The sequence below is a fragment of the Protopterus annectens genome, chromosome 5.part0, assembly GCF_019279795.1.
Source record: "Protopterus annectens isolate FY-2018-M chromosome 5.part0, PAN1.0, whole genome shotgun sequence".
Lineage (NCBI taxonomy): Eukaryota > Metazoa > Chordata > Ceratodontiformes > Protopteridae > Protopterus > Protopterus annectens.
The window spans coordinates 1763162863-1763178377 of record NC_056735.1 but is presented as its reverse complement, the minus strand read 5'-3'; the positions used below and the strand labels follow the sequence as shown (position 1 = coordinate 1763178377).

Sequence of the window (15515 nt, the reverse complement as noted above, 5' to 3'; positions counted from 1 at the left end):
TCATATGTACACACACACACACACACACACACACACACACACACACACACACACACACAAACACGTGCGTGCACGCACCATACCTTTCAAGTGTATCTCAACCATACCTCTCAGCTGTCCAGATTATAGCAGATTGTCTATATTTTTGACTCCTATTTTTGGTCTGTTCCTCATAAAAATGTGTGGTCTTCTGGGAAATCATTGAGAACTGAAGTCAGTAAATTCTGACAGACATTTGAGTTTCAGACTTCATAGTTTTCAGAAAATGCCTCCTAATGCAAACCTTCATTCTGTCAGCTTTCTAAGTTTATAACAGCAATATTTAAAATTTGGGTCCTTTGTGTTACAATTTTTTAACTGACCTTCATAGTAAATAATACTGGATCTTATTAGTTTGTCAGAATAACTGTTCATATGAATAAAGCAACACATTTTAACCTTCTTGTGAACTTCTGAAGATGGTAATAAGCACCGAATAAATGTTCCACATTTTGCATATTTGGCCCATATTATGAAAGATAGAGGTCCACATTTTGGAGATGAAAGATTGAGAGATATGATATATATCCACACACAGGCACACACACTGGCCTAGTCTCGTACAATCATACCTATCAACTGTCCCGATTTTTACAGAATATCCAGATTTTACATTATATTTTTGGCGTTTTTTTTCTTAAAGTTTGTAGCTTTCTGGTAAATCACTGAGGACGGAAGTCACTAAATAATTGCATACATTTGAGTTTCAGTCTTCATGTCTTCCACAAAATGCACGCTAACACAAATCCTGTTATTCTAGCAACTTTCTAAGTTTATAATATCAGTATTTAAAATCTATCCCTATTTTTGGTCCTTGTCCCCCATAATTTTAGGCTTTTGTCCAGATTTGTTGCATAAAGGGGTTCCGCTGAAAATGGACCTACGTCCAGTCGGACACTCCCGGTCAACAAATTTAAATAAATAAATAAAATAAATAAGAGGTATGCGGTGTCAGCTGTTAAGATTTAGCCATTGCGCCATGATTTTGAGGCAACGTTTTGTACCTACCCCTATTCAACTTTGTTCTGAAAATTCCGGCTTGCATAAAACTGCTGAGCGAAACGTTACCAAGCATACACGTTATCTTGTAAAGTAAGTAAGGAGTAAGTACCATCAGAAATTTTTTTGTTTTTGTTGGTGGTGTGGTGTGGTGTGGTGTGGTGCCCCCCCCCCCCCCACACACACACACACCTTGCCGTTCCGCCCCCACCGACTCTTAAATCCTCAGCCTCCGAGATCGCAAGAAGCTGTAGTGGTCTTCCCATTAATTTCGTTATGTTTTCCTGCTTACCCACCGTAAATGTATGTGTGTGTGTGTGTGTGTGTGGGGGGGGGGGTACACAGTTATACCGCTCTGTTTTTTGGCATTTATATTTATTCTGTTCCTCTTATTGCACTTACATTGCAAAGTAAAGAAACTAAACCAATAAAGACATTACATTAGTTATCACTAGACACTAACATACGTTGCTCAGCAGACAGCAGGGCAGGTAAACCCATAGAGTGGTTCGTTATCGCTAACCGGAATCTAGTACCTGAAAAATAAGAAAAATTAGAGTAGGCATCTCCTTCCCTGCTATGTTTTCTGTGCGACTCATTGCTATTATGTTTAATTCTCAAGAGTTTTGACAGGTAATATTTGCTCACGCGACACTGCAAATGCTTATTTACACAAAATATCACGTATCTTAACAACCGTGTTTATCTTTTCACGTAACTATTAACGATTTCAAAGTGGAATCTGACGGCCGAGCTAACCCGAATTTTAACGCCGCAATAATGTGCCATTGTGTTGTTTTTCTTTAGTAACATCCCCCCTCAAAGAAATTGAGAAAGTGTCATAAAAATTCTCAAGCATGTGCTTGAAATATGAACTGTAGAAGTATGGTGGTATGTGCGCGTGTGTTTGCCGCCCGGTACACATGCTAAGAAAAACACACAGAGCGGTCTACTGCGTGTGATATCCCCCTACCTTATCTTTACATTTTCGCCTTGTCCTTTCCTAAAAAGTGGGCGTGGCATGTGTTATACTTAACAAAAAAAAAATGCTTATAAAAAGGCGAGCTGGACGCATGCTCGCTGCACTTAATTAATATGTAAGAAGCTCTAGTCTTGGGGGGTGTGGTAGGAAAAAGTATTTAGAGTGATAGGTCACCACAATAAGCTTCAGATTGGGGAGGTGGACGTTTGGCAGGAGTATGGACATCTGTAAATGGTGAAAATATATCTTCTGTATCTCTTGAAGCCTTTCGCGGGTTAGTATGTGCCTGTAAAAGAACTTTCCCCTCCTTTAAAAACAGAGCATTTGGTAAATGGACTAATAGAATGTGTTTAACCTGTAAAATAAAGGAGGATTTCCTATAGAATGAATGCACTAGAAGTGCTAAAGGTAACCTTCAGGTAAGATCATCCACAAGTGGTAAAAAAGTAGAGTAGGAAAATGGACATCATAGTTAGATTTTATGAAATATATTTGGACAGCTGCATTTTGTTATTAACCTTTGCGATTCAATTTTTTTCACATTTCTGTAAGTTAAAATGAAATTGTCATTTTTTTCTTGCATATGTACTAAACGTAAATATACTTTGTTAGACGATGGCACCACTGAGGAAGTTTTGTGCTTGAAGATTAGGGGCTGGCAGTGTTGGTATAGTGTTTGTGCCCCCTACGGTACTATTATCCATTTGCGGCTATCTGTTTTAGACTGCTATCTATCTATCTATCTATATATATATATATATATATATATGTGTGTGTGTGTGTGTGTGTGTGTGTGTGTGTGTGTGTGTGTGTATATACATCATACCCGTAGTAGCAGCTTAGTTTTAACATTTACAGATTGCTGTGTACATCATACCAATAATGACAGCTGTTAGTATCAGAAATGTGCAAGGGTTAATAATTTGGTCTGATCAGCGACCTATGTTTCTCTTTCAACCTCATGATTTTGTAAAGAGAATGCAAAGCTACAAGTGTATGAAGGGTAGGTAACGGGAACAGCCTTGCTACAATTACCTCCCTCTTCTCAGACCTGTTCATGGAATGGAAGATTACCCGCAGCTCCGCGAGGGTTAGCCTTTGTGCACGCGCATCATCTGTTGCTCGTTGGCTGTCATACGCGTGTTTGGGTTGTCCTTAGAATGTAAGCGATGTGGTTGCCTTATAATTGAAAAACATTATGCTGGTCTCTGACGAGAACCACAAAAATCGTGTGTTGATAAACACTGTTATTCCTTCTAAATCAACAGAAGGAAAGAGTTAATGTGGCGACCCCTAACCGGGAAAAGCCAAAAGATACAACAACACTAATCAACATTAGAAACCACGGTCATGTAAAACTGAAAAAAATGTATATGAGTTGTGTGATGGGGAAAGCCAATGAAAAATAAAAAGTACCTTGATTTCTCCTTTTCATCTGAATACGATCGCTTCATTTTGCAGTTTTCACTGTACTCATATGTTTAGAACTAATCTGAAGGTTACAAAATAAACACTAGATGTAGTTAAATTCCCACTTAAAATGACGGGAGTGTAATACACGAGAAAATTGGGGTTTCAACACATATTTTGATTATTTATATCATAATCGTATGAAATGACGTCTCATTGTCCGAATATGTTGGGGGTGGGGGCTAAGATACCTGTTTTCCCTAAAAAAACAGTTGGAGAACAAACACGTTTATGAAATGAGAGGTGGCGGGTGACTGCTCCAGTGATGCGGAGTGGGGGCAGATGTAGTCCGTTGTTATATCTCTATCCTTGAATAACCAGGTAGCTTTGTGTACAGTATTTTTTTTTCTGACTTTTTGGTATAGTATTCCAGTTGTGCAGCTGCTATGTATCTCTTAACATTTCAGTTACCTTCGCAAGAAGCGAATATGCCAAGGATACATTCTTTGTTTGCCAGGAAAGGTGGGTGCATCATGCAAGATAAAAGAGAATATAGAGTCAGTAACAGGTTTCCATACCCCGGGAAATGAACATATTTTCAAGAATTTCAGATTACTGAAGAGAGCAACATTTTAAAAATGCCAGCATTTCAAATAAGTGCCCAGTATGTATGGATTCCATTCATCGGAGAGCACTATGGCAAAAAGAGATATTTGAACTGAAAGAAACGTATGGCCAAAGTATTTGACTACTTGCTCCTTCCTTGAGTGTGAACTTGTGTAGTTTATTCACATGGATCCAGAAGTGCAGAAGGGGGCATTTTGCATTCTTGTATTCTTAGGCTTTTAAAAGTGATAAAAGAAAAAGCAGCAAGTATTACATTTCAGTGGTTCATAGGTTCATAGGTTCATAGGTTCATACTAGGCTATCTGCCCGAGGGCATTTACAAGCCTAGCCCATAGTTTTGTGGCTTACGCCACCCCTTTAGTATGGGGAACTATACCCATTATTTTGCTGTGCCTCTGTTGAGCAGTGACACTGAGGTAATCCCTGGGGTATATCTGCGATCTCCCATCCATTGGTCAAGATTTCTCTTGAACAAGGCCAGCGAGGTGCTCTGCCTCACATATACCGGGATTTTATTCCACAGCATAGGGAGTCTTTGGGTGATGAATCTATCCCTCCAGCACGTCCTATTAATAGCCGTGTCGAGGTTTAAGTCTCCCGCCCTTGTGGTTCTGATGGATCTAGATTTTTGAGGTGAAGCATATTCATCAAATCTGGGTTTGACATGGCCTTGTATGTTAGGCAAAGGTCACCTCTGAGCAAGCGTGGCGACTGAATAGAGCTGGAGTTCTTTCAGTCGGGCAGCATAGGACAGATGTTTGAGACCCTTTATCCTTTTGGTGAGGAACTTTGTGGCCTCTCCAGCTGCTGCAAGTGTCGGGTCAGATACATTGCGAATGGGGCATTGTACTCAATCATTGGTCTGATGAGTGATGAGTATAGGGAGACTATGACCTCCCTTGATCTAGATGAGAATCCCTTCATGATAAGGTGGGCAATGTAGAAGGTCTTCCTAACTATTTTAGCTACATGGGTGTCGAATGACAGACTACTATCAACCTGGGTCCCCAGGTCCCTGATAACTTCTTCTGTACTCAGTGGATTGCCACCTATTTGGTAGCTAGGGGTAACCTTGTTTTTCCCGAAGGGTATGACTATGCATTTTTTGGCATTTAACTTTAGGCCATGGCTCTGGCACCAGTTATCCGTTTCTGTGAGAGCCTTCTGAAGGATATCTGTGTCAGATGTGTTTTCTACTATGGCGCCCAGTTTGCAGTCATCTGCAAACTTTGTCAGCCATAACCCTCCTGTGTTTGCTTGTACTTCGGAAAAGTAGATGCCAAACAAGAGTGGGCCCAGGACTGAGCCCTGTGGTACACCACTTGTGACAGGCTTTGAGTCTGACATGGCGCCAGCAACTCTGACCCTGTGGGTTCTGTCACTCAGCCAGTTTGCAACCCATCTTGTGATGTATGGGTTAACATTTAAGCTGATGAGTTTTTCAATGATACCCGAGTGGGGTATTGTATCAAAGGCCTTCGCCAGATCGAGGTAGGCTGTATGGACTGCCTTTCCCTCATCAATGGCTTTGGTGACTATACTGAAGAAGCAGATACAGAAGATGTCTGTTTTGAACAAGTACATTTATATCTATTTTTATATATATGTGAGACCATTTCTTCAGCTTTTTTGAGATGTTCTCTCTGACTTTATAGTAAAAGAAACTATTACAGAATAACTGCAGCAGTTCGGTGACCCAGAAAATCAAGCACAATAGCGGTGTTAAATGTATCCTTGGCATGTTCAGAAGTCTGTTATAACTAGCTGGAGCAAATGTGTAGATACCACAGTGTAGCCATGCAAAGGTGACAGAATCGCAAAGTGGTGAGGGTGTTGAGCTTTGCTGTTACGCTAGAGACTGGAATCTGAATCTTTTTTTGTTCCAGTATGCAGATAACTGTTCAGATTACTTTTGTGTTCTGGACCTCCTCAATAAAATTGAATGTTCTTGTTGGACATCTTGTGTACCAAAATGCAAACATGAAACAACTTATTTTTTAGGTTTGCTAAAGGTACCTGTAATACTTATTTTTTCCTCAATAGTGTGAGATTGAGAGCTCATGAATGGTTTGCTGTAAATATTGATCTTGGCCTTCCTTGAAAAGAGAGACAAGGCCGATACAGCCTTTCAGCTCAGTTCCCTTGCAACTCGTATGATTCTATGATTTAAGATCTCTCTGGGTTTTCATCCCCTTTAAAATCCAGATCTTAAGGTCCTTCAACAGATGCATTCAAAGTAGGAGGGTGCAAGTCAGGTTCTCTTTATGATCCCCCTACTTTCTTTAATTTTTCAAAATATTTTGGGTTTCTAATACTATGCTAGGAACTGACCCCATTCCTTAGTCAGGATGTTTTTAGAGTTCATGAAATTAGTATTGCTTTAGTCTTTGATGTTTGCCGAGATTGCTACCAATAGGGCAGAAAAGATGGCGAAAGAGAGGTGCAGCAGATGATGATGGTGCAGGGAGTGAAGCTGAGCAGGTAGCAGAAGTACAGCAGCGATAATAGCACAGCTCATTATAGAAAAGATAGTTGAAGATGGATGTTTGAGCATGATGGCAAGGCTTGGTTTTAGTTTGGTACTGTCTCCTTTGGTATTTCACAGCTCAGTACCAGGGACAAGGCTTGGCTCATCCTTCAGATGACATTGTAAACCACAGTTCCATCTGCTTGAGTTGGTAGTAGCTGACATGGATTTAAAAGATCCCACAGCATCTATCAAAATTAGTAGGGGAAGTTTCCTAATGCAGCTGCCAAATTTCCCCTTGTACCATATATATATATATATATATATATATATATATGTATATATATGTATATACCACTTTGGGTTTCCCATGAAAAGAGGCTACTAGGCTAGTGGGACTAACCCACTCAAAAAATTATAAATAAATAATAAATTATGCACTGTACATTTTTGTTTTAGAAAGCATCAGATTCATTTTTTAAGCAAAAGTAACTTATTCCACTGTGTATCATCATTCTTGTTATGACAGTGGCATAGTTATTAAGACAGTGATGAAAGTATAAGCTTTCTTATCTGGATAATGTCTGTGGCTTAAAAACAATAGTTGTATTCACACAGAATCATAGTGCATTGATAAGTTTCCAGTCTGTTCATGGCAAAAAAGTAAGTTGTAAAAATAATGAAAAATAAGAGTTTTTAGACAGAAGAGCCTGTAACTGCTGCCAAGGGGAATACTTCCTGCAACTTATAATTACTCTGCACATGAAATCTTGGGTGTTCCAGTATAGTCTTCCCTATAATAGAGCCTATGCACCTCCTTTTTATGGCTACTTTCCCTCCCTTTCATAAACAGCACAGATTCATGAATCCTACCCTTTCCTTTAAATATTCAACCCCCGCGGTATTCCATCCTTAGATCATACTGGTTTTGTGTACCCAGCCACAGTTGATGTCCCTTTTCCCATTTTAAAGGATATAGTCATGTCTAAAGGGAGCAGATGAGGAGTGCTGAAGGGGTATAGACAGTAAAGCTGACCATCCACTGAAAGCACAACCTTCCCTTATGGTGGATGCTTATACCATCCTCCCCTACACACATGGACCTTACAGGTGTTGAGTGTTGCAGCAATAGAATCCACTTTTTCAGGTAGATTAGCAATAAGAAGCCAAGCTTGTGTAGCCTCCCAAGACTTGAACCTAAAGTATACAGTTCATACAGTGTAAAAGATGGCCAAAGACGACTGCTTGCATCATTCTAATGGTACCAATGTGACTTTATATCTACTTTACTACATAATGTTACTGACAGCTATTTCTCAGTGTTGTTATTATGAGATACACTTACTGGCAGTTGGAAGCCAGGACACCATGAGTATGATGAATACTTATAGGTAATCAGATATTCCTGGCATCATCCCGGTATTTATCTCAAGTAAACAGCCAAGATTGGGACTGCATTTACCGAATGCAAAGTTGCAAGGATTTTCAATACTCCAAGCATTCACTGGCACCAGACTTGTATAACAGATACTGAAGTCACCCTTGCATTTATTTTACATGATAGCAAATTGGCTTGCTGAAGTTATGTGGTATTTTTATTGAGAGTAGAGGGGAATCTGACTGTTCCATTTATATTTTAGTAAAGACTAGTGTAAAGTCTGAATTGTAGACTGTAATAAATGTTTCTTTGCTCACTGCTGTAATCCTCATTGGCACAGACAACCGACCGCTAGCAAACACATTGGTCTACACACAGCTTGATAAAGCATTACTTTGTAGGAGAGGTTCCAACAGTTAAACTGTGCAGCTGAGCAGTTTCTGACGTATGATTAGGAATAATTAAGAAGAGTTTTCTGGCAAATAGGATGTTTGTAGTTGCTCTCCTTCTGAGTAGACTTACCTGACTGACTACGTCTCTGAAAAGTGAATTTGAATTCTAACGAATCTAGTTGTTTCTCAGGAATTAAACAAAAAAAACTCTTACTGTAAAGTAGTTGTACATGATTTCTCATACTAATCAACTAAAGATAGACTTGTGCATCTTACTTTACATGAACTATTAAGTGGGAATGTGGGATCATGTAAGGGCCATTTTCAGCTATGATATGGACTTAAACATTGTACTGAAAAGTCTGTAAAGGTAAATGTCTCATATTTCACAAAGCTAAGCAACTATGCAAGAACTGTGTTAAAGGTGAATTCTACTCAATAATTCTTCACTACACCCTTTACTCTGACTGTTGTCATGTGGTACTGCTATGGCAGGTTAAACTTGAAGAATTTATTAATTCATTATTAGATGCTGGCTGTAAGGAGGTATGATAATGCCAGTGTACAGTCCTCTGGAGGTTTAGAAAAGGCCACATCAGCTGTTTAAAAGAGTAAATCTAATGGTATACTAGGTGTATGTAGGATATGTGTTTCCTGAATGTCTGACGACATGCTTTTAGCAGGCTGCTGAACATGAAACTCCAGACTGCGTTGATAAACAGGTTGTGCAGTGTCAAGGTAGAGTATGCCAGCTGCTGTAGAATCTTGTAGCAGGGATGAGGTGTTACTATGTGGTATTTTACTTTTCAGAAATCAGCTTGCACTGTAGTTGTTTGAGAGTATGAACTTGCACTGAATACAGCTTTGCAGCGTTATTAGAGGCTGAAGCATTTAGTGCAGTATGATGCTTGTGAAGTCTTGGAATGTAACATGGGCAGAACTAGTTGCAAAACATTTAGGTGAATTAGGGGAACATATACTAAACATCATAGTAGCAGGTTATGATGCTGACTGTAACCAGAACTCTTCAGAATTAGCATGAATTTGGCAAGACACGGTTTTAGTGTGAAATTGTTTGTTCTCACCGTATACCAAAAACCCTGGATGAAAAAAGGGGAGGAGTAAGCTTTTTACAGTCACTGCCAATGTCATACCCCTTAGGAGGGAAAAAAAAGATTTTTGTAAGTGTGCTTTCAAGGAAACTTGACAGAAAGACATTGTGACTGTTCTTCCTTGAGGAACTTATAATGGCTTTTATTATGATGGCTGGATCTTTGTTACCTTGGTCCACATGGATTGCAGTCTTATGCTTGCTTGAAGTATTCCAAAATTGGTCTTCTTGTCTCAGTCTGAAAATCATTTTACTTGCCGTAGCAACATCTGATAACCATGGCCATGCTACTTACTGATATGCAAGACACCCCACAGATGTCCAGTGATGTACAGCTGCCCAGGGTACTAGGAAGTTGCCTGTTAGGAGGTAAGTTGGGACATGTCTTTGTCAACATGATATTTATGATGAAATGGGTTCTCTAGCATGAGTTTTAAGAGGTTCTTTCATCGGTTTTTAGATGTAACCATATGGCTGAGTAAATATGATCCAGTTTGGTATGCAAGGTACATCGTTTTAAGAGGTTCTTTCATCGGTTTTTAGATGTAACCATATGGCTGAGTAAATATGATCCAGTTTGGTATGCAAGGTACATAGTTTTAGCATGATCAGCAATGTTTAGATATTTAGAGTTCAACAGTTGAGTTAACTTATTTATATCTTCCAGCCAAATGTGAGCTTGTATTGTAAAAAAAAAAAAAAAAAAAAAGAGTCCAGTATCAAGTGCAGTCGCATTGAAGTTTTACATTTCCATTCAAGTTATTTGTGTAGTTTTCCATTTAGTTCTCTGATGGTTAGTCTTAACCATCTCTGACTAGGATTTCCTTTTTACTATCAGTAGAAAGGATGCCATTGCTTCCTTGGGCACCAGAGGGCGCAGAACCTTGTCCTGTAAGTGAACAGCATATTCTGTTCACTTGTATCATCTCGTGGTTATTGTGGTTATGCCTCGTAACGTACAGCAAGAAAGGGAAGTAGTACTTGGTGGGGGCATATTAAGAGGCAGAGTATATAGGGGCCAGCTGGACAGGATTTTTTTTTTTTTAATTTCTAAGGGTGATAGTTTGTGGAATTTTCTTCAGTGTTTGGGAGATTCTTCTTCTTTTTCACTTTTGCAATGTTAAATGTAAAAGTCAGTAAATGTTTTACTTTTAGCAGGTGGGACCTCTGATGTTAATTACGTTTGCCTACTGGCATGGTAGCCTCTGGTTTGGGTAAATCTTTTGAAAGACTAAGACAGTCATCTTGCCAAGAATAGTCATTAGCACATTATTCCTCTGTATTTATTTACTGTAATTTACATCACAGTTGCAGGGTGATTATCTCAGTCTAAAAAAGGTCTGTGGGGATCAATGCTGTACCCCAAAATCCATAACTTCTTTGAGAAAGTTTTAACATTAAACATATTTATTTGATTTCAGTATTTATATACTCCTCAAAAACTGTTACTGCAGTAAAGATACCATAACACTGTAACTAGATGCTTTATTTGATCTATATTATCTGCTGAGACTACATACCAGCTTACCAGAACTCTCAACATGACCTCGTCCCTCTCACATTATAAAATAAGGCAGTACAGTTGAAGACCCACATTGCCCTTTCAGCCCTTGCTGCTTTGGTACATCCCAAAGCAAACAGCTACTTGTGTGCCATGCAATCTGTGACAAGGTAAAGCTAGCATTTTAAAATGTAGTAGTCCATACTGAGCCTTATCTGTCTTGGGTAATGTGAGATTTTGACAGACGACATGCCTTTCCCTTTTGTCTGTCACTTCTGCCCATGTAGAATAAGATCTGTAACTCTGCCACCTCATAGAGAATCAAGAAATTTGTGGTTTAATTGGAGCCACTACTCCTCCTTCCCCCACCCATGCACCCTCAGGCTGTTCTGTCCTGGTTTTCCTGCTTGACTATCCCTGGTTCTTCCAGTTGCTGCTACAGGGTACCCCAGAGGAGACTCTGTGCTATGTGCCTCCTGACTCCTTGCAAAGTTTTCCTCAATGGTAACTCTCTACCAAGTCTAGGGATCGAGAGATCCAATTGGGATAGCAAGCGTGGAGCTTTAGAGCCATCATTCTCGCTCTAGATGTGCAAGTGGTTAATGCAGTAACATTTGCATTATCATCCTCATCACCTTTCATTAGCCTGAGATAACCTGGGAGGGTTCTGGTCCCCCCCCCAGAGATCACACAGGCATCAGGTTATTCTCTCTTGTCCTCTTATGGGACTGGAGAGCTGGCCACATGTAGTATTATCCTGTCACCCAGCTAACCGTACTGACAGCTAGAGTCTGCTCACAGACCTGGGCTGCTAATGGTGTAGACAGATGCCCTACCTCTTGTCAGTGAGATGGCCTTTTGAAGACACTTTTGTGAAATGGTGTAAGAATAAGTGCCCTGCTAAAGACACGTGTTTGGTGTGGAATGTTTTGGTGAAGTGAAGTTAAAAATCAGTGAGGTTGTCCTTCTCAGATAAACAATGCAAATTTCTAGAAAAGCATTTATGGCATTTCATACCATGAAGCACCAAAACCAAGGTGTCTGGTGACATAATTTATACCCAGAGAAAGGTCGCTATACCTCATAAAGTATTGCAGAAATCTCCAGGGGTGTAGTAATTTTACTTATGAGGGAATAATCTTATTGTGGTTAGAAGCGAAGAAAAATAATCGCGGAAGCATCAGGAACAGTAGCAATAAAAGAATGTTGTTGGTTTTTAAAAAAAATGCACAACAGATTCCCATCCTCTGGAAGAAGAAATAATGGGAAGACGGAAGAATTGAAATGAATACGAGTATAGAAGCCTTACTAAACAGTATAACTAAGGATCATGGAATTTGTACATTTTGCCGTGTCTAATGCGTGTCACATATTTTATAACCTGAAGAGATAAGGTCTGCGGTATGTCTCATAGTTTCTTAGAGAGAATGCCTGTGGCATGTTTCATATATTGTTAGAGATAGCCTGCAGTATGTTTCATATATTGTTAGAGAGATTTCAAGTTTTCTCTCTTTTACTGTCAAGATATTGTATGTATTTGTATATTTCCCTTTCTTTCATTATATAGCTGTTTATATATGCCTTCCTTAACTGTGAAAGCTGGATGGTCCCTTGGACCTCCTTCAGTAACAATACATGGCAGTGGTTAATGTGTGAGGCACATTAGGCTGGACTGACTTTGCACTGTTTATATAGGGACACGTGAATGATAAGTTAATCATAAGGAACGCAATATAAACACACACAGGAGACTATAAGAATGGCATATATCTTGATGTATTTTACAGTCAGAGTTGTAGAGCATGTTAAAACACAGTAAGTTTAAAACTTATGTCCTCTTCTTCTTTATAATTTGAGTGATGTACTCCCATGTTGATGTTTTCTTTTTCCCATATGTGAATCAAGGCTATTTTTAATGGAATTTAATGCGTGAATTTTTTGTGATTGTATAGGGATGCTTATTCCATTGCCTTTGAAGGTGCTGGATAATATGTATGCTACACTTTTTTATATTACTGAAATTTATTTTTACATTTGGTTCCCTACACTGGTGTTTACTGTACCAGTAATGCTTTCTAGGCACTGATTTTCAAGTAAAGCTAGATCAGATGTTGTCTTACAGGCCAGGTCAACTGTTAGTACCACTTAAGAAACAGAATATAACGGTAACGGTAGCTCCTGAAACCTTTCTAAATACTTCCATTTACTAATCATATGTTTTTTGTTTTTAGTAAGGAGTTGTACATTTTCAAGTTATTTTTAAGTAGTTTGTTTGAAGGCTACTAACACAGCATTAAGTTTAACAGTTGGTTGGATCAGGGAAGTATAAAATAGTACAAAGACTTCTCTGGAGTAACCAAGTACGTCCACCAGCATTGAATTAGTACTAATCATATGGTTTTTGTTTTTAGTAAGGAGTTGTACATTTTCAAGTTATTTTTAAGTAGTTTGTTTGAAGGCTACTAACACAGCATTAAGTTTAACAGTTGGTTGGATCAGGGAAGTATAAAATAGTACAAAGACTTCTCTGGAGTAACCAAGTACGTCTACCAGCATTGAATTAGTTACAGAATAAGTGTTTCTTACCCTATTTGGTGCACATTGGTCAGAGTTTGAATTGTTTACTGTTTCCCTAGAGTTTTTTTATCATTTAACAGTTTATTTTATAATTAAAATACATGTCTTTTTTTGCAAAGTCTCATGAGGCTGCATTTACTGACATAAAGGTAAGGTCACAACTACAGACCCAGTTGTACATTTTTTGTAGACTACCTTTAGGATCTTCTGAATATTTTTAGTAAAATAATTGTATTTCAAGTTCAACTTGGACAACTGGATGGGAAATCGGAAATTCATCCCTAGTTTGGCACCTATGTCTCTAATGGACACAGGTAACCTGTAAATGGTTCCTCTCCCAGGCCCATGCTTACACTTATCAAGGGTATCAGAACTTGTCAGAGATTTGGGATGCATGGCTAAGCTTAAAAGGCCCTTGTGGCTGTTAGCCTAGTAAACACCTATGAACCTATGACCCACTTTTGCAGATCTGCACATGTATGATTATCCATGACTCAGTTCCTGCTTTTTGAGCTGAGAAAAAAGCCAAAAAGAAGTGCCTTCAGTACAGAGCCCTGTGAGACACCATTAGTAACCCCTTTTTTTGAAATACAGGTGTCTGCTTCAGTCAGTTCTGGTAGTTGGTGTAGTGAGTTAAGGCCATGAGCTCTAGTTGCTGTGGTGCAGGGTTTGATGCCCTCTTGTGCCTACTGTGTGACCTTGAGCAAGTCAGTTAACCAGGCAGTGCTCTTGTGTCCCCCCTGAAAAGGAGTTGTGTGTCCAGTGGTACTACCTGACTAACAAATGGGTATTACTGTCATCATCAGTCATAATTATTTAAATAACTGTGCACTGAGCTTTTCCCATATGGCAGGATAGCTAGAGTTCACGGGAAAAGCATAACATTCATGTAAGTGAATCTACACGTGCTAAAACTATAATGTTGAGATAGCATTTCATTGAATCTCCAAGAAGTAAAAGAATGAACTGCACACTTAGACTTTTGGCAAGGGGACCCCCCCCCCCCGATGTACCCCATCTTCCTACTGTAATGTTCAGTTGCAATGTCACATTTTTAAAAGGGAATGCTTGCGGTTTGCCTTTTCACTGAGGCTTTGCTAAGTTAAAGTTGTAACATTTAAATAATGGGTGAAGCCAGTACAGGCCACGTATAAAGGGGGGTGCAGAGGGAGGAGCATGCTTTTATCTAAAATACTGATAAAAAGTTTCTTTTATATCTTCCCCTCCTCTGTCTCTCTTTATCTCTTTTTTTTCAATTAATGCAAAAAAAATGCCACTTGATGTTTTAGTCTGGAGAATTAAGTGAAAAACATCCACTCTTTACCATGAGCACACAGTAGCGATGTTGTTCTGAAAGTGAGCGAGTAGACACTAGTGCTAAAATAATGTTGAGACTGACCACATGAAATATGGAAGGTTATGGCAAGCAGGAAATGATACACGTAGTGTAGTTTGTACACAAAATCTCATGTAGCATAGGGCAATTAATATGTGAATTAGTATAACAGCAGGATGTGATATAGACTGTATTTTCTAAGTGAATGAGAAGCTTATTGTGTCATAAGCACCTACAGAAATAATAGGTGTTAAAGTACTTTCCAGCCTAATAGATAAATGCTTGCAGAGATAATGCAGAAGTAATTAAGGTAATAAGATTTCCAAATGCTTGAGGCCTGCAGGAGGTGGCTGTACTGTCCATGTCTCTGTACACTAGTCTGTAGCAAGGGAATTTGTGCCTTGAAGTACACCTGTGTGATGCTCCCACTGTCTAGAACTGATTATAATGTTCATCACTTAATGAAATATTGTAAATTGTTTAGCTTTCTTTAATAACATAGCTTATAAACTATCTGTTTTTTTTTTAATTACTTTAGCAGTTTAACTATCTTTAAGATAAACAAGGCAGTTTGACAGCATATTAGAGGCTGTTAAGTGACCATATGCTTAATTGATAGCTTGTAAACTTATTTATTTGTTCATTTATTTGTCTTTGGTTACCAGGAAAGTTCGACTGAGTAATGCCCATTTTCAG

The 15515-nt window shown here is 38.9% G+C and overlaps 1 protein-coding gene across 5 annotated transcripts in view; it reads left to right on the top strand.

Moving 5' to 3' along the window:
• Positions 1 to 2186: 2186 nt before the first annotated feature.
• LOC122801886 (sodium/myo-inositol cotransporter-like) overlaps positions 2187 to 15515 on the top strand; it is a 125891-nt gene continuing 112562 nt past the window's right edge. For 2 of the 5 annotated variants that reach the window (XM_044071563.1, XM_044071562.1), the window contains exon 1: positions 2203 to 2439. The gene's annotated coding sequence lies outside the window, so the exon portion shown is untranslated. Of the gene's footprint in view, positions 2440 to 15515 lie in introns of all 5 variants that reach the window. The other 3 variants (XR_006364816.1, XR_006364815.1, XM_044071564.1) reach the window with 3 other exon arrangements.